This window comes from Lactuca saligna, chromosome 4 (genome assembly GCF_052625555.1).
Source record: "Lactuca saligna cultivar CGN05327 chromosome 4, ASM5262555v1, whole genome shotgun sequence".
In the NCBI taxonomy this organism is placed as follows: Eukaryota; Viridiplantae; Streptophyta; class Magnoliopsida; order Asterales; family Asteraceae; genus Lactuca; species Lactuca saligna.
This window is the reverse complement of record NC_136420.1, coordinates 333921325-333944797: the sequence shown is the minus strand read 5'-3', so window position 1 is coordinate 333944797 and position 23473 is coordinate 333921325. Positions and strand designations below refer to the sequence as shown.

At 34.7% G+C, this 23473-nt stretch overlaps 1 long non-coding RNA gene across 1 annotated transcript; it reads right to left on the bottom strand.

Moving 5' to 3' along the window:
- Positions 1-21951: 21951 nt before the first annotated feature.
- Positions 21952-23473, bottom strand: LOC145044161 (uncharacterized). Its single transcript, XR_013681236.1, has 3 exons — positions 23251-23473; positions 22606-22724; positions 21952-22268 (listed from the first exon to the last, which is right to left on the bottom strand). It is a non-coding gene; the product is annotated as an uncharacterized LOC145044161 (long non-coding RNA).

Genomic DNA, 23473 nt, shown 5'->3' with positions numbered 1-23473 from the left:
AATAGTCACGATAAATAAGTTACGTTCATGAATATAACTTATTCATATATGAAGAAAATTATGAGTAAAATTATAAAGATATAAATGTATTCTATAATATGCTTTATTCATATAAATATACGAATAAATCAATGAATATTACAGTTTATATATATTATTTTGTAAAATAATTCTTTTTAACATTTTTGTTGACCTTTTCTTGTATTTATATGTTTTTTGTAGATATTGTTATAGTTAAGAAGCAATTGAGCCGGTTGATAAAGATATCACATATGAAAGACACTAGAAGAATCATTTTGATCAACATGTTATCACCAATTGTCGAGTCATCATTAATTGTAATAATGTATTAAGTAATTCTCAAAAATATTAATTGTAATCATGTATGTTATATCTTATATATCTTATAAATGAGACCATTTCAAATCAATGTGATTCAAGATAACCAATTTACTTACGCTATATTTTTTTGAAATTCCAATAACTTTTCAAACTTTCAACTAATTAATCATTACCACTAAAAGTTTTTAATTTACATATTAACTTTCAATAATTAGTTATTACAAATCATGAGTTTTCTTAATTATAGTACATTTTTTTAACAGTGAAATTTATTAAAAAGGTGATCAGCGGGAGGCTGGACCACAAAGAGTACAAGATACAAAAGAAAACAAACATAAAGAGAAAACAAGTGTAAAAGGATATAAACAAACTAGAACAAAAATAAAAGATGATTATTAGACTATAGGATGTGTAAATATGCAGCAAAAAACCGACAGCCATGGGTAAATGCTTTGTGAGCTTTAGTCCAGACACCAATGATGCGCAGGGAAATACAGTTGGACACCGAATTAGGATGAGGAGTACCAAGCATGGGACAGACTAGCAGCCCCATAATAACATATTTACATCAACAAATACCAGTGAATAGTATATATGTCCCACCCAAATTATGATATATCAATCTTTAACCATATGATATAGGACTAGATTCCAAGTGTAATTGTCTGAACTAATTGGATTCAAGATCGTAGACTAATAGCAGTTGCTTCTATGACTTCCATCGAGGGGTAAAAACATCCAACTTACTGCATTTGTTAGTAAAGCAATATCTAACAGTTATGTGAAAACAATCATGATGAGATGTCAACCCCCAAACCAGAACGGCGGAAACGTGCGGGGGCGACTTCATGTATAGTATCATAACAAATGTGTAATAGTAAAGAAAGAAAACACAATCATCATAGATATAAATTAAAAGGTTACATTGTTAAAAGTGTTACATGTTTCCCAATAAATTACAATATGATGACAAAATGAGTTATGAACTAATGCCTTAGCATCCCGTCCTCAAAATCTGTTGGTTATTACTTGTTCATTGATTCCCTGAGAATACAAGTAGTTTTGAAAAGAGTGTCAACAATTAAGTTGGAGAGTTCATAAGAGTTTTGTTTGAGAAAAATGACGTTTTTCCTTGTAAAAACGATAGAGTGTGATTTCCAGAAAATCCAATATTTTCTTGTAAAATGTATTGTAGTCTTAAATACCCTAATACTGGAAAATGTATGAATGCTCTTGTACTTGAACGCGGTATGTTATAGTTTTAATTTGATTAAAACTCATTGTATGTATGTTTTCATGAGTTACTAGTTCTATCGTACTAGTAAGTAGTACAATGTATTCTTTGTAATGTAACATAGTGTACTCCTAGAAAACCCATAACTTCCTTCTATAATCCCTTAGTGTATACAAGTTATATAAAATGAAGGTTTAATAAATTGTTAAATATAATGGGTTTGCTCTAAGCCCACAACCAAACAAGGAACAAGAACTAAGGCAGGCCCACCAATTCTAAGCCGATAGCGTCTTAATTTTATATAGCTCTAACGTATACGCTAAACAATTATAGAAGAAATCCAACCATTCTAGATGAAATGTAGTCTTAGCTACCCTAAGACCGATATGTGTGAAATTGTACTTGAAAATAGTATACTGTAGTTTTATATAAATAAAACCCCTTTTATGTGTTTTTTAACCCTGTAAACCATATGTGTTGTTAACACCCCCATGTGAGTTATTATAACCATGCTAGCAACTAGTTGGCATTTAACAATGTTCTTCAGGTGTCGGAATGTTATGACATTTGTCACCCCAGACATGTCGGTCTAACTGTAGCTAACAGTTTAGGTGTAGGATTGTCAGTCTCGTATAGATCTATACACAAGTATCATACTCTCACTACAAGAGATTCTGGTACAATTACAAGACTTTAAATGCAATACTTTGAAAGTACCGTGAAGCCAAATGTCTCGCAAATTTATTCATTAATAGTTTTACGTAAAGTGAAATGAAAACTCCTTTTTGTTGTAAATGTAAGTATTACCCTTTCATAGTGTTTGTATAGTATGAAAATAATCATTTTATATAATCATTTCTAAATCCCGAAAGGGTAAACTAGCATAAATGATCCCTAAACTATATTTATTATAGTTTAAAATGTATGTTATGATGAAATGACCACCTTTGTATTTTGACAACTTTGCATGTAAACATTTGTAAATTTGGTAGTAATGTCGTTTCATATATTTGATATTTTCACGTAAAGGATAAATAAAATTTAAGAAACATAAATAATGGTTTGTATGTTAACACAAGTTTCATTGTGTTATACATGTATCCCCCCCCCCCCTAAAATATAGAAAAATCATTGAAAAGTGTAGGGGTATGAACTCACCTCGACTGTGATTTCGGTTAGATAACAAGATGAAAATGGTGATCTTCGAGTTTAGAATACAGGAAGGATGTCATAATCATGATGGTTTTAAACACATAATAATGTGTAAATAAAAGAACTAATCATAAACATGTTTGTATAACATTAGATTATAAGAACTTACTATTGCTTCTTAATAAAGTAGATTGAAGAGTAATGTTCCACGGAAAGTTGATCTTTAAGTTTGTAAAGGAATGAGGTTTGAGTTTTGAGAGAAAATTGAGGTGAAATGGTTTACTGGAAGTGGAAATAGAGAATGATCTCAATTTTGTATCTTAAATAGGAAGGAAAGGATAAGAGTATGAGGTAATGTTTTCCTTGGTTTGTGTAATTGTAACACCGTAAATTTCAAAACAAAATTTTCAAATTTTTATAAACCATAATTCAATTAATATTCAGAAAACAACCATATTTAATCATTCAATCCAAGTAATACAAAATCCCAAAATCTCAAAATCATAAATCCCATGCGTGTGTACTGATGAAGCTGGCGCCTTCCCGCGGTCGTCACTAGTACCTGAAACAAATAACATCAAACACTGTAAGCACAAAGCTTAGTGAGTTCCCCAAAATACCACATATAACACATATTAGCCACTCGAGGCTATAACTCTGTGGGTCCGTGCACCCAAACTCTATGAACCCTCAGGTTCTAACTCTGTAAACATGCACAGCATAAATCACATAGAAATAATGCAGTACAACACATAACACACATAGCATACAAATACTCTATCACATGACTTTGGTTACCTACTCAAGGTAAAGTATAGTGAGAATACTCACCTCGCGTGTCTCGGTAATTCGTAAATCCCTGAAATCACTAGTGCTCGATCTCCCGAGCTATAGTCCACCAATAACACAATACATCTCTAATTAACACTTTCCCAACTAAGGTTGACTATCCCTTAACAAGTCAACATAGGTCAACATTGGTCAACGGTCAACGGTCAACTTTGACCGGACTCGGCGAGTCTAAGTGTATGCACTGATTTCCTTGGGATCCTCTCTTGACACGTTGAGTATTCTCCTAACTCGACGAGTTCCACCTGGCATGAGTTGTGGGGCCACCACGACTCAACTCGCCGAGTCTCAAGAACAACTCGACGAGTCCCAGCTTGACTCAGTCCACCTGTCAACCCACTCTGACTCTCCCTAACTCACTGAGTCAAACCCTTAACTCAGCAAGACCACTCGCTGTGTGGTGCTGGGCAAAATTCATGCTACTCGCCGAGTCTGTTCTTCGGACTCGGCGAGTCCATGCCATGCAATAACTCAAACTCGCTCCTAAGGTCAGATCCGGTCCATTAACTCATAGATCCAATCCTTCCAAGCTTATTTGGCACGTAAAGTCACTATCTTGATGTACATACAACATCTATATGGCCATATATGATGATTTAGTCCTAAATACCACAACTCAAGCTCATAATCTCCATTGCTCTTCATAAAGCTTGATGAGTGAGGCTCTCTGGACCTCTATGGATCCAGATCCAAAGCCTCAACATTAGAAAGGGACTATTTGGCATCAAATCAACCCAATAAAGGCCACAAGAAACCCTAAATCCAAATATAATTCATAAGACAGAAGATTAGCTGAAATAATACCTCAAGTTCGAAGATTTGAGCTTCAAATCCACAGTATAGCAATCTCCTATGCTTCCTCTTGGTTATGACCTCCTTCTCCTTCTTAAATAAACCCACAAAGGTCAAGAATGGCTTCCTTTCTCACTCAAAGCTCTCAAGCACTCTAGGGTTTTTCTCTATGGATTGGTGAGCACAAATGACGGCCATAAGGCCCTTTAAATAGGTCTCAAACCTCGGGAATTAGGGTTTCATCACACAGCGTGGACTCGCCGAGTCCACTCTTGGACTCGTCGAGTCCGGACGCGAACCCGTGCCCAAAACCGCGATCCTACTCGGCGAGTTTGAGCTCCAACTCGCCGAGTCCACTCACAATTTCCAAAAATAAATACCTGGAAATTCCGGGCTGTTACAGTAATTATTACATTGGGAAAATAAATCAGCCAATCAAGTTGCATAAATATCTAAATCTTTAAGGAGATTTTTATTGGGTTTTAAGTACTATAACACCCCTATGGTGCACATAAAATCCTAATGCTTTGGATCTAAATTTTCTCTAATTATACATGCAAAAAATATCCAAAGCATGAAACATATGACTAGCACACAACTTTGAAATTTGAACCATAAAAACAAGTTAGTCAATTACCTCTTTGTTGTAGCTTGTAGAGTTTTGGCCTTCCAAGAGCTTAGCACCTCAAGTGTGATGCCTCAAATGGTTCACAAAACACCAAGTGAAAAAGGAGGACAAATGAGAGAGAGGCTAACACCAAAATCGTCTATGGTTAACTCATGGATACTTAGTCACAATTTAGGGTTGAAAGGGTTACTTATATAGTGTGGAATTCCTAAGGTCTAACTTGTTAACCCTAGGCCATTTACTTAAGCATTCAAGAAATCCAATAGTCCATATGATGGTCCCTTTGAACTAATTCTACATGTACTCTCACATAGATTTAGTCCATCCCTAATCAATATGGATTATTAGTCCAAACTATAAATATTACTGATTTACCTAATCAATCCCCGTTAATTTAATCAGTCTCTTTTGATCACTAAATTAATTCCAAATTAATTCTTGATCAATACCAATTAAATAATATGATTCCTCAACTAATATATTATACTTATAATATATTAATAAATTACAACTAACCTCTTTCTCAAATATCTTTCCTATAAAATTGCTTTTATGAATGCAACCCAAAATGGACCATGCTACCTGGGTCAAGTACATACCAATTATAGTTATGGACTTAGACACCTAATCCAACAATTTCATCCTTAAAGAAGTAGATTTCGGTCTAGCATGACTGAAATCCCTTAAACCCATTCAAAAATGATGATTTCGGTTATAGTGTGGTCCCATGGCTTGAGTTTTCGGCCTAGACATGTTCCAAGAAGGGTTTCCAGTCCTAAGTGGTCCAAGCTTATAGATTTCGGTCCACACATATGGCTTTGGTCCCCACAAAACTAAAAACTCAATCCTCTTAGATTCTTAAAAACGAAAACTAAAATATAGTGCATTTATATATGGATTCAAACTAACCTTTTGACTTATGTTGACTCATATTATCCTAAATCAACATGGGTTTTAGTATATATAAATATATCAACTTATATAAACATATATATACATGTATAAACATATATAAACATGTAAAAATATGATATCATGGCTAATGGTGATTTAATGTAACTAAGTTACAAGGTGGTTTTTCGTTTATACATAATCCATTCTTTTGACTTGGTTTGACTCCAAGTTTGCTAGTTGTCACATGAGAAAAGTTTCAATGGACCATCAAACGTAATCTTTATCCTATACTTGAGGGACATAATCCATATGAAATTGTGTGAACTATTTGGATTCAACACTTGTGTCTTATTCCAACATCTTCCATGGTTTCCATCGAGGGGTTAAAGTGTCCAACTTCATGTATTATGAGTAAAATAGTATCCAACCGAGATGTGACAGCAATTGTGATGTGTAAAAGTTTCCATAGCCCATCATACGAGATCAATAGAATTTAGAAGCTAGAGTACCTAATATGAACAAGTAGTGTAACGCTTAGTCCGGGTATAAATTAATTCTTATTATTTTGAAGTATTGAAAGGAACTTAACGGGTTGGGAGGCTCCAACTCGTCAAGTAGAAAGCTTTCCAGCCACGTAGATTAGAGAACCTACTCGACGATTTGGGGAGCCCCAACTCGACGAGTTGATACCGGAAATGAAAACCCTAATTTTTCGGGTGTTATACTCTATTTAAAGGACTTAACTTCTAGGTTTGGCCTCTTTACCAGCCTCCTTTTTCCATAAGAAACCCTAGATCATTTTCCCACCTGTTCAGTGAGTTTAATGAGGTTTAGAATGATTGTTAGACATCCTTGAAGGAAGTTTTGAAAAGAGAAGTATCAAGCTTGGAGGAGTGATATTGAATCCAGAAACTCTACATCAAAGGCTACATCTTTGAGGTATAAAGTCATAACCTCGACATGTAGCTTATTAGATCTCATATCTTGTAGTTTTGGCTTGGTTTTGGGACATTGACTTGAGTTTCCAAAGAAAAGAGGTTTCCAGGGGTTGAGGGTGTAAATTTGGCCCCTACATGACCTCTAGAGGATTTAAGTTGCAAACTTTAATAGTCTCCATGTCCCATTCATGCAATGTGTCCATTATGAAGTCAAAAATGAACCTTAGAGAGTGTTTCTAGCATGCATGGACATAAAGTTGGAAAGTTTACATGACTAACCCACCTTAGGACCTCAAATCTGTAATTTGGAATGTTGTAGTAAGGGTTTAGGGGCTTAATGGGTCAAGACCCTCTTTAAAGGAACTAGGGTATCGGTTTAGAGCTTATTAGATGATCCTTGGGGGTAAAGTTGGAAACTTTACCCTTATAAACATCTCTATGGATGGGGATCTGAATTTTGGAGCCTATGGATTCAAGAAAAAATGGCTTAATGCATTAAGTGGGTTGGCAGACTGAAGAACTCGACGATTTCATAGGTGAACTTGATGAGTTGGGTTAGGGTTGCCCCGATTCTTTTGAAAAACGGAGGAACTCGATGAGGTGTAGGAATCGACGAGTTGGATCACAATATTGTGATTCTGACTTTGGGGTGGACTCAACGAGTTGGGTCAACTTGGAGCGTTGACTTTGACTTTCACTTTGACTTTGACCAATGTTGAATTTTAAGGGTTTGAAGGGTTGAGTTGAATCTAAGGAGTTGTTTATGTTTAGGGATTTGATAGAGCTGGTACTCAAGCTTGGACCTATTATGCTACAATTCGCATTTGAGGTGAGTCTCCTCACCATACTAATAGGTCGAAGGCACCAAGGCCAAACCTTTCAGTTAGTTGTGATAATTATTATGGAATCACTATTGATATTCCTAGTATGTATATATGTGAATGTGCTAGTACCTTATTAGCTAGATATGTGAAGACCCCGGGGGGAGCCCGTAGCAGTTGGATATCAGACCATGGGGGGAGCCCATGACATTCCAGGTAAAGACCATGGGGGAGCCCATGACAAGTAGTTAAGACCATGGGGGAGCCCATGGCATATAGGTATAAGACCCTGGGGGGAGCCCACGACATCCTAGAGTAAGAACTTGGAGGGTTTCCACAACATCCCTATATGTTTATATGCATGGCTTAAGTGGTTGATGTGGTTTATGTGATTATGTGGATTTTGGGGTATGTTATGGGGAACTCACTAAGCATTAGCTTACAGTTTTTTGGTTGTTTTAGGTACTTCATGACCAGTCGGCGTGATGACGCGGCATTCACTCTCTGGCGTTTTATTGGGGACACTCTTATATTATGAATAATTTATCTGATGTTACGGATTTTGAAAACAATTGTGATTGGAATTTTATAATTAATGAAAATGATTTCGTTATTTAAATAAAAAAATTATGAAAAATTTTGGGTTGTTACAAGTAGAGTTCGCCAGAATAGTAATGAGAACACACACCAACACCAAGTAAAAGCCCCTCCCACCCAATCCTAATAAACATGAAAGACATGTACCCCTAAGAAATGTTATGTGATATCCCCAATTTCACGACCAGAAAAGACCGATTAATAAAAATGTTGCGGAATTTGTTCCTAGTAAAACATGATAAATACGTTATGTAACATCCCCCTCTGGCACGTATCACAATATTGTCCACTTTGGGCCACTCGGCACGAGGACTTCCCAGGGGGTCACCCATCCCGGTACTACTCCCGCCCAAGCACGCTTAACTGCAGAGTTCTTATGGGATCTGCTGCCCTCACGACTTTAAAACGATAGAGAAGGTATCCACACCCCTTATAAGGAATGCTTAGTTCTCCTTCCCAGCCGATGTGGGATCAGATCTAACCCACTTTCAGCCCTTGAATCTCGAATTTCTAGAGAGAGAAAGTGAGAGAGGAAAGAGTTTGATCTTCTTGTGAAATGAGAGCAAATGAGAGAAGTGAGGAGAGAGGATGAATATTCAGCTCTCAAAAACGTGGGAAAGAGTGATGATTGAGTGGAAAGGACATTGATGTGACCTAGGTAAGGTGGGGAGGTGTGGCTGGTCATAGAGTGGGTGTGGGAGTGGTTGCTTGTGTCATAAGGTAAAGCAAAGTCAACACTCCACCTCTTTGTACTTTACCCACTTGCTTTTATTATTTAAATAAAGATTTTTATGAAAATATGATTAAAATGTGAATATTTAGGGTTTATTATGTTAAAATATGATTTTGGGTGAAAATCCCGCATTAAAATAATTAAAAACGGACCTTAAACGCCAAACTACGCGAAAACCGGGAGAAAATGAGTTCCCAGCGAGACCTCTCGGTCCTAGGCCGAGGTTCGGTCCCTAGGCCGAGACTCGGTCCATGGTGAGGATTGTAGCCGGAAACGAACAGAGGGAAACGAAGGGGCGAGGAAGCGAGAGGCGAAGGCGAAGGCGAAGGCGAAAGCGAGAGTTCGGTCCGGATATAAGAGGCGAATGTCAGACCCGAAATGAATCGAATGAACAGTAGTGAACAGTGTCTTCGGGTTCGGTTCTTCCTTTTAAGCGAGGTTCGGTTCCTCCTGGCTCGGGTTTGGTTCCTTGCTCTCGGGTTCGGTTCCTTGCTCTCGGGTTCGGTTCCCTGCTCTCGGGTTCGGCCCTCTTGCTCTCGGTCCCTAAGAGGACCTTCGGGTCCTAAGAAGCTTCTCTCTCTTCTCGAGAGGTTTCGGTTCCTAATGTCAATTTTTCTCGTTTTTACCCCGTTTTAAGCCGTTTTTGACCCGGTTAAGGGTCGGAATGACCCGAATGATTCCAAAAAGTTACGGGAAACTTTGGAGAGAGATTTCACGTACTTGGAGAGATTTGGGAGAGATTTGGCATTCTTGGAGAGATTTCTCATACATAGAGATATTTGAGAGAGATTTCACATACTTAGAGAGATTTGGGAGAGATTTGACATTCTTGGAGAGATTTCTCATACAAAGAGATATTTGAGAGAGATTTCACATACTTAGAGAGATTTGGGAGAGATTTGACATTCTTGGAGAGATTTCTCATACAGAGAGATATTTGAGAGAGATTTCACGTACTTGGAGAGATTTGGCATTCTTGGAGAGATTTCTCATACAAAGAGATATTTGAGAGAGATTTCACATACTTAGAGAGATTTGGGAGATATTTGACATTCTTGGAGAGATTTCTCATACAGAGAGATATTTGAGAGAGATTTCACATACTTGGAGAGATTTGGGAGAGATTTCACATACTTAGAGAGATTTGGGAGAGATTTCACATACATAGAGAGGTTTCTCATACAAAGAGAGTTTTGGGAGAGGTTTCACATACCTAGAGAGATTTGGGAGAGATTTCACATACTTATAGAGATTTAGGAGAGATTTCACATACTTAGAGAGATTTCTCATACAAAGAGAGTTTTGGGAGAGGTTTCACATACCTAGAGAGATTTCAAATAGAGAGAGATAGAGTGAAAACGATTGAGAGAGGTTTCGAGTGTGGCATTTGTGAGTGTTCGGCTTCGCAATGCAAGGTCCATAAACACTGTTAAGCCTTGTTTAAGGATCTTACACACTCCCGATGAGTATGCAACATTGTTTTATTGGTTTGGCTAGCCACGTACCACAGTTTTTGGTTAAGGAGATCTAGATGTTCGCACTTTTGATTTATGATCTCTCATTAGAATAGAGAGTTGTGTAGAAATTTCATAATGTAAATTCTAGTACCCAAGGGCAAATTGAGTCAAACGGTTTGACTTGTTGACTTTAGTTGACTTTGACTTGACCGAAATTTGACAGTTGTCACACGTTATCAAAACATTTCCGAAGAAAAGTATTTTTATTCATTTTAAAACATTTGGGATGTCATCGTCAATACAGAAACATAATCATAAATAGAACTTACATTCATTATCTCTAGTTATTTGTATCTCATTAATCTCTCAGTGTAATGTGACTTCATATCAACACCTGTGATATACATAAACTGAGTGGGTTAGGTTAGGAAACCTGGTGAGTACATAGGGTTTTCAACCCACAATAATATAATTATTATGTTTAATCATCAAACAGTTAACCCAATTACCCATCCCTATTATCTTCTTTACTCTTAAGGATCTACCCTAAGAATCAGCTATTTCTCATTCATTCATTCCTAAGGATTATTCTAAGGAATAGGTACGAAATCCATCGTTGTCAATGACACAGCTGTCAAGCACAACTGCTAGTTCTATCACTTAGGCGCAGCTGCCATAATTGTGACATTCTCTATGAGGCACATCTACCGATATTGTCCTTTGGGCACAACTGCTAGGGTTATCTCGTTTATTGACAATATCGTTTTCGAGAGTCCACTCGCAATACATGTTAATGGGTTTTTAGAGTACACCGGTGAACACATCGTTTACGACACCTACAGGTTGCGATCCTGCTAGTGTTCCACTGGACTGTCTAGAATAGTTTGTGGTTGTCATCCATACTCTACTAGATAACGGGGCCAACATTTGGGAACAAGGTTTCTCACATCGTCCACCTCTCACCCTTACCTTATGGTCTATATCACCTCTCAACTCATCATCCAACTCATATTTCATCTACCCATGTTTTATCCAACATATTATGTAGATATAAATACATATACAATTTAAATCATATAAAACTTGTATAAAATCGTTCATCCAGCATAGATAGCAAGTATATAGATAATATGTACACATACCATGTAGTTTTTATAAAATACTTCATATCTATGTGTGAGATGAAAGGGACCATGCACTCACCCAGATAAGGTGGTGACTCGGTACTCGGATGGCACTTCGTTTACTTTAAACAACTCCTTTGACAAAACCTAGTATTATTACGACTAGAGTTTAGTCTAATGCTTGACGAGACTAATTAATAGTCTAACTATTATTACTATTATATAAGCGTTAACACAATATTTTTCACCCACTATGTACAGATAGGGGCCAGATAAGGAACACCGGGGGGGCAAAATCATTTTGGCATATAGCACTTCTGAAATCCAGCAACCCAAGCGGCCCTCCAAACCAGATTCTTCGTACCGTGAATGGTTAAAAAGATACTATAACGACACTTATATAACTCATAATAATAACCCAAATATTTATTATAAGGTCCTAATAACATTACAATATTCAAATAAAAAATATATTTAAAATAGCGTAGGTGTATCTTACCTATAAGGGGGTTTGGCTAGAAGTCGGGCTCTGCAGGGGCAGAACTTCCGAGCCGAAAGCTCTTTTTCTCGGAGTTGTCGAACGCCCTGGGGCTTTCTTCTAGCACTAGGGGAGTTTTGGGAGGTTTAGAGAGAGTGTAGAGAGAAGAAAGAATGGGAAATGTGTGAAGAAAATGAGGGTGGAAGAGGCTCTATTTATAGGGTGAAAATATGGCTAAACATGGTGCCACATGTCACCATCTGGTGTCAAGACTTGGGGAGAAAGCAATGGCCAAAATTGTGCCACGTCACCCATTTTCACATTGCACACTTCCGACTTCTAAAATCAGTAACTTTCGCATATGAGCTCCGTTTTTTACGTTCTTTATATCCACGCGTAGATAAAAATATGATCTACAACTTTCATTTGGACTCCATCGACTAATTCTTAACCAATCTCAAATTTAACAGTAGGAGAAGATTATACTGTTAAATCACCGCGAAAAAATCGTAACGCTTTCATACAGACTCCGTTTTCGTCTGTCTTTTTATCGTTGAGTTCCTATTAATGAGATCTTCAACACTCATTTAGGTCGCGTAGGCCAAAAACCGCTCAATCTAAAATTCGAGTTTCGGGTCGTGCACTACTATGTCAAATCTTAGAAAATCCATAACTTCCTCATACGAAGTCAGATTTGGGAGTTCTTTTTATGCACACTCTTGGTTTAATGTATAATACAAATTTTGTTTAGATCAATAAGGCCAAAAAGTCCTCTATCGTAAATTCACTATTTATATCTCCCGGTGTCGTGCTGGTTTTGCCGAAAAACTTCGACGGTCATAACTTCTTCGTTATAACTCGGATGTCGGCCTTCTTTATATGTACGGAACCCTTGTAACATATACTACCACTTGGAAAAGATTAATCTTCTAAATAATCTTCCATCAAAAACTGATTTTCGATGTTTATTGTCTCTAAATTGACTAGACTGGATCTGCGGACGTTACATGTTAAATTGCAGCAAAATCCTAATGTACATCTACCCATTAAGTTGATAACACATGCCAAACTCACACCTGTTGTAGTTAACATACCACCAAATGACACACAAAATATTCCCAAACCCAACCCACCCATCTATTTAGTGGACCATGAAAGGAAACAAGCACAAATTTTCCCAACAAAGTTAGAAACCTCTCCCTCTATTATTTATCCAGAGAAATGTGTTTGCCTTTATTCCAGCTATAACTTGAATCGGTGATGTTACCATCGAGCTGAAAATTATGTTATTTATTGTCTTCCATATGCTCCATGTTGCTCGAAGTTGCTCCAAGCCACTCCAAGATGCTCCAAACCCCCTTTTTGTAAGATTTGTTCCTTTGTCACTTGATCCGTTCCTTTGTTAGATGATCCAAAGCCATATAAGATGATCCGTTCCTTTGTCACATGTTCCATGAACCTCAAGTGCTCCATTGTGATCGAAGTGCTCCAAATGCCCCATGAGAGTGCTCCAAATAATCGAGTCACATTTAACAATTTGTTTTAAAGAGATTACACCCATGATAGTTGTGAGTTTGGAAAATTAGGTACCGACATCAAGGTCAATAATAGGTTCCATCCCTGGGCGCAGCCATCCAATGAGACACGATCTGAGTCTACAATGTTTTCTAGACTCAAAAGAGTATAACAAAGGAAACCGAATTTGTAGCTTGGAGTTCTTACACTACATGTAATTCTGAAAAACAACTTATTATCGATACCTATAATATGTGAAAATACATCATCAAAGTTAATATGCATTGATCTCAGATCCCTTGCAACCTTTTCATTGTTGCACTAAACATCAATCACATATTTATTTGTGATATGTTCTACCGGTTTGTTATCCAAATTGTGAATTTCAATAATTGTCTCTTTTTCATAATGATTTCTTGCCATGTTTTAGTTTCCACCACCATTTGAGAAGAAGAGCACAGTTTTGGGCTTTAAGTGACCCAACTCCTACACCACCCACACAATTAGGTGCAAGCACCTTAAGCCAAGAGACCCAATTAATTTTTCATACATTCTCAAATCCACTCCATAAAAATTGTCTTCTAGTTTTTTCAAGCAAAAAAATGATACGAGTAGGGGATTTGAAAAGAGAGAAGTGGTAAGTAGGGATACTACTAAGTACCATTTTGATGAGGGTTAGACACCCACAAAAAGATAAGTTTTTTGATTTCTATGACTAGAATTTTGATTAGAACCTTTTAACAACATGTTCCCAATGTTTTTAAGGTGTCATATTTGCACCAACCGGAACCCTTAAATAGTTGAAAGGAAGAGAATCGATGACACAACCAAGTAAATGTGCCCAATTATTTTTTCCAAGGATGAAGTGCCAATTCCAGAAAAAGCATGAAAATATGTGAGGATCCGAGTGAGGTTACAAATATCATAATAACACAATTATCCTACGAAGACTGCATCTCCATATTGAATAAGTGAGAGAAGAGAGGCTCACTTGTAGGGATCTTAAGACCCGTAAGTAGACCTTTAATGCATGTGTTATTCATGGAGAGATTGAGACCCTCCATTGAAATGATAAAAAAAGGTGATAGTGGATCTCCTCATCTCTAGACCAAGATTTTCTAACATCATTCAAAATAAAAACCATGAGGGACAACGTTAAACTATTTTGGTTTGTTAGCTAGAAAAACAACTAGCTCACCATAACGCGAATATATGAAGGTGTGTGATGTGAATCCAAGCATTAAAATAACTAATTCCATGATACTAATGAGTTATCGTCAATCGTTGGTGGTAATGATTGTAATCTAGGAAACGTGATTGAATATATAAGATAAGAATAAGAAGCCCAATGGCAATGTTTTCACCTTATCTTTCGTCGAAAAACACTTCAAAGCATGTGTGTAGTCGACGTTTAGGAGAAGTATTTTTATGAACTGATCTTTAATGCGAAAACCAGTTGCACTAAAGTTGGAATGATGATATTATATATGATCACTTTTAATAATCATTTCTTTAAATGACAAGTATGAATAATTTTATGTTTTGTTTTATACTTATTTGATAGTTGTGAGGTGGATTTACTAAACAAAACAAAAAATCTTCATATAATCATAAGTAACCCGATAAGTAACCCGTAGTTTACTCAATGACTTGAAAAATATAGACTAAAAACAAATATTTACATAGGTATACTATACAAAATAAAATGTATAAAATAGTCGAGTTGATGTGACGTGTACCTATGTTATCTTTGTAAATTGTCTATTCTTACATGTGCCAAACCTAACAAATAGAAAGAGGGAAATAAAATTGACTACTTGTTTTGTGCTAAACAGTAGTACATAATAAGCAATGTCGAATCCACAGGGATATGTCTTAGAGACTAAAGTAAATGTCTTTTGGCGTCATGTATAATCACTAGTCCAAACACATATTTAAAAGAGGGGGTTTGAATTGCTAAAATGAAAATTGAAAAATAAATTGCATAAAATAAAATCACATAAAATAAACTTATTAAAATTTAATATTAAAAACAAATTCAGTTCCACGACTTTTAATTTTGTAAATAACCATACAACCTACTTATTTAAAATATATTCTGCCAGCGAGTCTTAGGTTCATTTTTATGCATTATTTTAGCATATTTTCTTAATCGTTTTCACAACATGTGTATATTTAACATGAATTTTATATGTTTCATTACATCATTGGTTTGACACAATTTTAAGCATGTAATGACATCTTTGCGCACTGATAGAAGTCACATGGAAAGCGTTTGCAATCACGTTTGAAGTCATGTAGAAACATCATCGATAAAACAATAAAACGAAGTGATTTAAAGATTTTTTGGAAATTTGGTGGCAGCAATGTGTTGTCTTAATCAACAGATGGGATCGAAGGGTAAATGTGCTCCAATCGAGCTGAAATTTTACCAATGTCTTAGGGGCTGTTTGTTTTTTGTGTGAAGATCTGCACAACCACTTTTGTCTGCGCCGCGCAGACATATGCCCTCGCAGATTGTTTGTTTTTTGGAAGTGCGCAGATCAGAAAACGTCTGCGCGAGGTCTTCCTGGCGCAGACATGGGTCACTGTCTTCAAAGGTCTTCAGACCTCATTTTAACCTAAAAAAAAAAAAAACATGACCACCGTGCAGTTTTTTTTTTTCTTTCATTTTTTTGTTAAAAATACATTTTTAATGTTTATAACATGAAATTAAGTTTAAAAATTCAATTTATTTTAACGGCCCGCAGACGTTAAAAACAAACAGTCTTCTTATTGCAGATTGCAGACATTTGGTCCACCTCTTCTGCCGCAGAGGCTTGCAGATATGATCCGCAGACTGCAGACATTTTGACTTCAAAAAACAAACAGCACCCTAGTAACTCGTTGATATTTGAAGCGATTGAGATTGGATTTGGAGCACCTTTGGGTTCCATAAAAAAAATAGCAGCAAACATTATGCCCCACATCATAAAATGAAAGCCCATTTTGTGATTTTAAATCACCCCAAAACATGATATTTGATTGAATAGCAATAAGCCCGACATGAAATATTAAAACGGTTTTAGTGTCTATTATTTACACGCACGGCCAAAGAAGAAAAGGAAGAACGAACTTAAAGGTTTCAAGCATCAAGAATAGTCTTTTGATTTCCTGTTTTTAGGAAACAATAAACATATAATATGGCCGCATGATTGGTCTGTTCATTAACCACAAACATTTATACGTAATATATGGAGAGTAAATAAGAAAATACAATAATACATCATATAACCTATACAATATATATATATATATATATATATATATATATATATATATATATATATATATATATATATATATATATATATATATATATATATATACCTGCAGAAATTGGAAAGAAATAGACATGTGTTTTCCAAGAAAACATGTTTCCTTAAACTACGTTAATTATTACCTTAATATATACAAAAACATAGTTTTTTCGTTTTTTTATTTTTAAGAAGCTATTTTTATCGAAAAATGATTTTAAATATACCAAAATTCATGATTTTTTATTCTTTACAAATAGACATCCATATTGATATAGTTTTAAGATAAAATAAATTTTTTTTTTTATATTTTCAGTTATCGTTATTTATAAGTGAATAAAAATAAATCAGGTTTTACTACAGTACATTCGTTATTCAGTTATGAATAAAAACTATGATTAATTTTTTTTTTTTACAATTTAAGTATCATTCATATATGAATATAGCATATAATAAACATAGTATATTCATATTTAAATATTAGATTATGCATTCACTTATGAATATTACATAGTATATTCATTTGTGAATATTAGATGGTATATTCACTTATGAATATTAGATAATATTTTCATATCTGAATATTACAGAGTATTACATGGTATATCACATGTGAATATTACATAGTATATTCATTTGTGAATATTAGATGATATATTCACTTATTAATATTACAAAGTATATTCACATATGAATATTACACAATATATTCACATATGAATATTATAATGTATTTTCACAAATATATATAATTTTTATATGTTATTCACATATGAATAACATACAAACTTTCGTGTCAAATGATCCAACCAAACACACCATACATTTCTATCCAAACAAGATTAAACAATAGCAAACAAACATCTATGAAATCATTGTCATCTGTTTTCTTTCCTGTCAAATGAAACAAACCAAACTCCCGTCGTTATCGTTGATTTCCAGTCAAACCCCTTTCTTCATCTGTTCATGATGAACACACCAAACCTGATCAAATCCTTTTCCCCCATCTACTCACCCATTGAACATCGATCACCCAAACACCCACCTAACTGATTTGCAATCAAAATAAAAGAAACGAGAAGAGGACCGTACCAATTGAAGCAGCAACTGCCCCATCGAGATCCTTCAGCACTTCCCGTCGATTACCACAGCCAAAAGCCACCATCTTCTAGACTATTTACGTCGATTGGAACCTCGGTTTCCCTTTATGCCTTGGCTCGTTGACCCACTAACACTGATGCCATCTTCCTTCGCCTCCCTCTCTATTCATTTCTCGCCGGCAGGAAGCAAATGAGAGGCAGCGGACGTCCGACCCAATCTCCTAGAAAAACCAAACCCTCGCTTCTAGCTTCTTTCCGACCGCAATCTCCTAGCAAAACCAAACACCTCTTGGTCTAGTCAAAACCACGAAGACCATCTCGGTTTGCGAGTCGGGCGACGAACCTCCGTGCTTCTCCCCCTTAATCAAACGAAGACGAGCACCGGAGAATCTTCACCTTGGTCTCCTTTGCTGCAGACGATGAATGGGTTTGAACTACAGATATGTATTTGATATTAAAGGTTGTTCTCATATTTACAAGTTTGTCACCGTCTCTTTTTATGCTTGAATAAAATGAGTGGCTGAGAATGATTCCCTTATTCTCAACCTTTTTTATTTTCTCAATTGAACCCACCTCTCTCTCTCTCTCTCTCTATAGATATATATATATATATATATAATATATTAGTCATATCTTGAATTTTAAGAGTTACAAGATACAAAACTTTTTGTACAAATCAATTATGAATACAAATTTTAAAATATTAAATCCATTAATATAAGTTAATTTATATTTCTTAAAGTAGATACTGATAATAATTAATTTACATCAAATGTATAAACATACAATATAAGTATAAGTTCTAAACTTAAATATTTTAATTAAAAGTGATAATTTTTCTTATTACATAATAACTAATAACAAAATCTAATAATTATTTTTCCGTAAAAAACTATTTATTGTTGCTGTCTTGCGCGCGCACACATCTAATATATATATATATATATATATATATATATATATATATATATATATATATATATATATATATATATATATATATATATATATATATATATATATATATATATATATTTAGTATCTTATAAAAGAAATCCCACTATTTCTAAAAATTGATTGAATATAATAATATTATTTTTTTAAGACGTTCAAATCATTAATCTAATAGTACAAGTAGTCATCAATAAAATAATATTAAATTTTAACCTGTGTTTTGAATCTTTATATTTCTCAACAAATTCTATCTCCTTCACTTAAATTTTGGATAATTCAAAATTTGAAACAATCAGAAAATACATGTTGATTCAAATATCCCTCCTGCATATGGCTCTTTCTTAACAGGTTTTTATTTTAATCCTTACTTATAATTGATTTCATCATTTTTAACTTTTTATATTTTTATCTTATAAATATATTGGGTGAAGGCTTTATTATATCAGGTTTGTTCCTAAAAAGGTTTTTACTATGTTTCTTAAATGTGTTGGCTTTGCAGGTTCAAAGAACTCAACCAAGAGGGCCAGTTAGAGCATTGTATTATCATTAGTTTGTAGATTTTGGCATCTTACTTTTGCAATAAAGAACGGTTAAATACAAGATTTGATATGATTAAGGTAGTTTGTATATTTTTAATCTTGTTTAGTCTAAAAATGAAATCTTTTTCATTATTGGTCCTTATAATATCAAATTTCATCGCATGGACTTCCTGATTACGGTGATTATTGTCCTTATTATAAGGTTCTATATAGATTTTGTTCAATATTTTAAGGTTTCGAGAACCTAAATCAATATGAATCCTCGAATTACATACCATCGTTGAAAATGTTTTAATTTGTGACCAAACTTGGTTTAAGATCACAATGAACAAGTTGACACCTGAGTATTTTGGCCTTCTCAAAGGCCTATTTATCGACTTTTGAATCACAACACCTAATATTCTAAAGGTTTATTTTTATAAACTATTATTTATATATTTTAGCATTTTACTTAGTGGGACATTAAATTAATAAGGAATTAAGGAAAACGGAAAAAAAAAAAAAAAAAAGGACGATAAACAGTACAAGTGGTTTGGGTATGTATAAATGGAAGTAATAACCATTTAGGGGGTGTTTGGCAAAAAAAACTTATTGCTTATTAGTTTATTAGCTTATAAGTTAACAAGTAAGTGTAGGGTAACTTATGAAAAAATGACATATTAGAGGTTCCCCACCGGAATAAATTATTTTAATCAAAACACTTTTTTAACTTATAGTGATGTGGAACCTAATAAGTTGTTTTAAAAAAAACTTAGTCAAACACCCCCTTAATATGGTATGGTAATGCTCTTGAAAAATAGATGTCATTATATATATATATATATATATATATATATATATATATATATATACACACACACACACACCAAACTATCTATAATCGCTAATACCCCCCTCAAACAAACGTTAGCGGTCTTAGGCCTAGATGATCTTGAAAAAACTCAAACGTAGGTTGAGGAAGCGGTTTGGTGAAAACATATCTACCACTTGGAGCTTGGTAAGAACAAATTTGGTATGAAGTTTCCCAGCTAAAACCAACTCGCGACAAAGTAATAGTTAATAATATGTTTAGCACGTTTGTGAGCAATCAGATTTTGGCTCATAAAAACACCACTGAGATTATCACATAATAGAGTAGGTCGACCAAACGATAAGGCATTCAGATCAAGCAAAATTTGGTGATCCAAATAATTTCAAAGGTCGTGTTTGCCATAGCTTTGTATTTGGATTCACAACCGGATTTGGAAACAATAGATTGCTTTTAGGGCTCCATGAGACCAACTTACCTCCAATAAAAATTAAATAACCATACGTTGATCGTCTAGTTTCAATGGTCCTGCTCAATCCACATCAAAGTATCCAGCAATAGAATGGTTAATTGGATGTTTGAAGACCAAACCATGCAAAAGGTTGCATGTGACATATCGTAGAATCCTTTTTACCAATTGAAAGTGAGAAGTTGTTGGAGCATGTAGAAGTTGACTAGCCTGACAACGTAAGAGAGATTTGGTCGAGTGATTGTTAAATATTATAGAGCTCCAGCCAAAGATCGATAGTAAGTTGGATCCGAAAATGTGGTACCTATTGAAGAGAACACATGAGTAGTACTCATGGGGATAGCGAAAAAGCCACCTCGTTTCAAACTTTCCGAGGCATATGTCTTTTGGGATAGGAACAAGGCATTTGACGTGCATGTGACCTCAAGGCCAAGGAAATAACTAAGTTCACCAAGATCTTTTGTTGCGAATTCTTTGAAGAGAATCAGTAAAACGTTATATATATTTTGTGTTTTTTGAACTATAGAAATATAAATATGTATTTTTATGTTTTTAGAAATATAGAAGTACAAATATGTATTTATACTTCTTAAAAACGTATTTATATGATGTTTAGTTAAAAAAATAACAACAAATGAATACGTTTTCCCTGCATAAATACATATAATATGAAAACAAAAATATACTTCGAATAAAAACATAAAAGACTTATAAACTTAAAGATTTTGTTGCAAATTCGATTTAATGGTAACTTAGAAATCTATAAATTACATGTTACAAAGCAAAAAAGAATAAAAAAAACTTGGCTAACTTTTTTCATTAACAAACAAGAAATCTTCACAATACTAAATTGACAAAATTTGAGAAATTAAGGACTTTAACGTCAAAACCCCAAATATAAATGAACGAACGAAACCATTGTAATTGTTTGTTTACTTAATTAAACAAACATAAATTTTTGTGCATGTCCGTTTGTTTATTAAGTAACGAACATCATTTTGAAGGATTCATGAACAATTGTTTCGTTTACAGCCTACCCACAAAAAGCCAAATCCACACCTCAAGTAAAACTTTTACACTTTAGTTGCTAAGACTTTAACTTTAAACCATTCCTACACACACCAAGACCAAGTGCAACTCATATATTTTGAACACTTGTACATGAAAACATATATTTTATGATTACAGAAATAATATTCTAAAACAATCAATATCTTTGGTATGGTGCCCATTTATTCTTAAATTGGATTCATTACCCGGGTATTAGATTCACACAAAATGCTAATATGGTAGTGTACAACAAACAAGTTTTCTGTAAACAGGATCAACAGTATTTAAAGAATGCCACAAAAACCCAAGCACAAATGAAATGTTCACCTAGCTTTCATTACAAAAACACCCGTATCATTTGCATTTGCATCGAGTTCTAGTTATGGGAAATTATTTGGGATGAAAAGAGAACAAAAGAAAAACTCCCAAATGCATTTGTTGTAACATCTTCATATGTTTTTGGTATTTGAAGGCCATGTTATAGTGGGGTCGCAAATCCTGTCAAGTAAATAAAATGAAACTAATGTCAATATAAAAGTTATTTCTAACTTAATGCAGAAAGAACAACTTAATAGACTTAATGTCAATGGGACAAAAATTGTAATATTGTCTCACCCAAAAAGGTATTATTAGACTATCTTACATGATGTCAATAGAGCACTCCATTATCTTACATTACATTGTAAGGTTAGTCAAGATTTATGTGAATTCAAAACCAGACATAATAACAATACATAGCAAATAATCGCATCACCAAAACAAAAGGGAATTATGGGATAGATTGACTGAAACAATTTGAAACTTGAAATACAAAAAGCAATTTGAAGCAATGCACCTTCAGATAGTGTACCCCACTGGCCAACCTTGGAGGACAACATTGAGTTGAGCAATGCTGAAGCAGTTGCTGAATGAAGAGGCATCAGAGACTGCATACCACCCAACTCCACTGGAAGCCTACAATAAAAGTGAATATTTTAACTACAACTTGCTTCTAAATTCTTGTTATTGACGCTTAACATACATAACTATCAAGATACTGTAACATTAAGTAGCTTACACTAACTTTAAAGACAAGATCTATTCATTATCTGATTCCAATTGTGTATGTTGCAATAGCCACTTCCAAAACACACACCCAGATGCACCCTAAACTCTCTACATTCAATCCTTGACCTAAAAAGGAATTCATTTCCTGATTCATAATCACACTTAATTTCACTGTGTTTCAAAATGGGAAATTTCTCGAATTTCTGAAGATCAACTAGATGTGCGATTGTGATTGGTGAATTGAGGATAATGTCCAACTCTTCATATAGTAAATTGACATTCCCCAATCATTCATCGTCTCTTAAACATAAATGTAAACGAAATTCTACAAATGAATGTCTTATAGACTAACAGAAGTGACAGATTTTGATACAAAATGTATATGTTTCGTATTTAGTAATCGAATAAAAAAGGTTTGTATGCAGAAATGAACCTGGACAACAAACGAGGGTTTCGGCGACCGGAGATGCTAGAGAAGGTTTTAGAAGTCTCTGGCGACAATCCGGTTGTACTAGATTGAAATTGGAATTTACGGGTGGAGGTGAGAAATGACCTCACTCGCTGAAGAGCCTGTTTTCCTGAATTGGATGCCATTGTTGATTAGAGTCGCGAAGCTCTCTTGCGTTCAAAATCAACGTCTTATTAAACCCTAACAG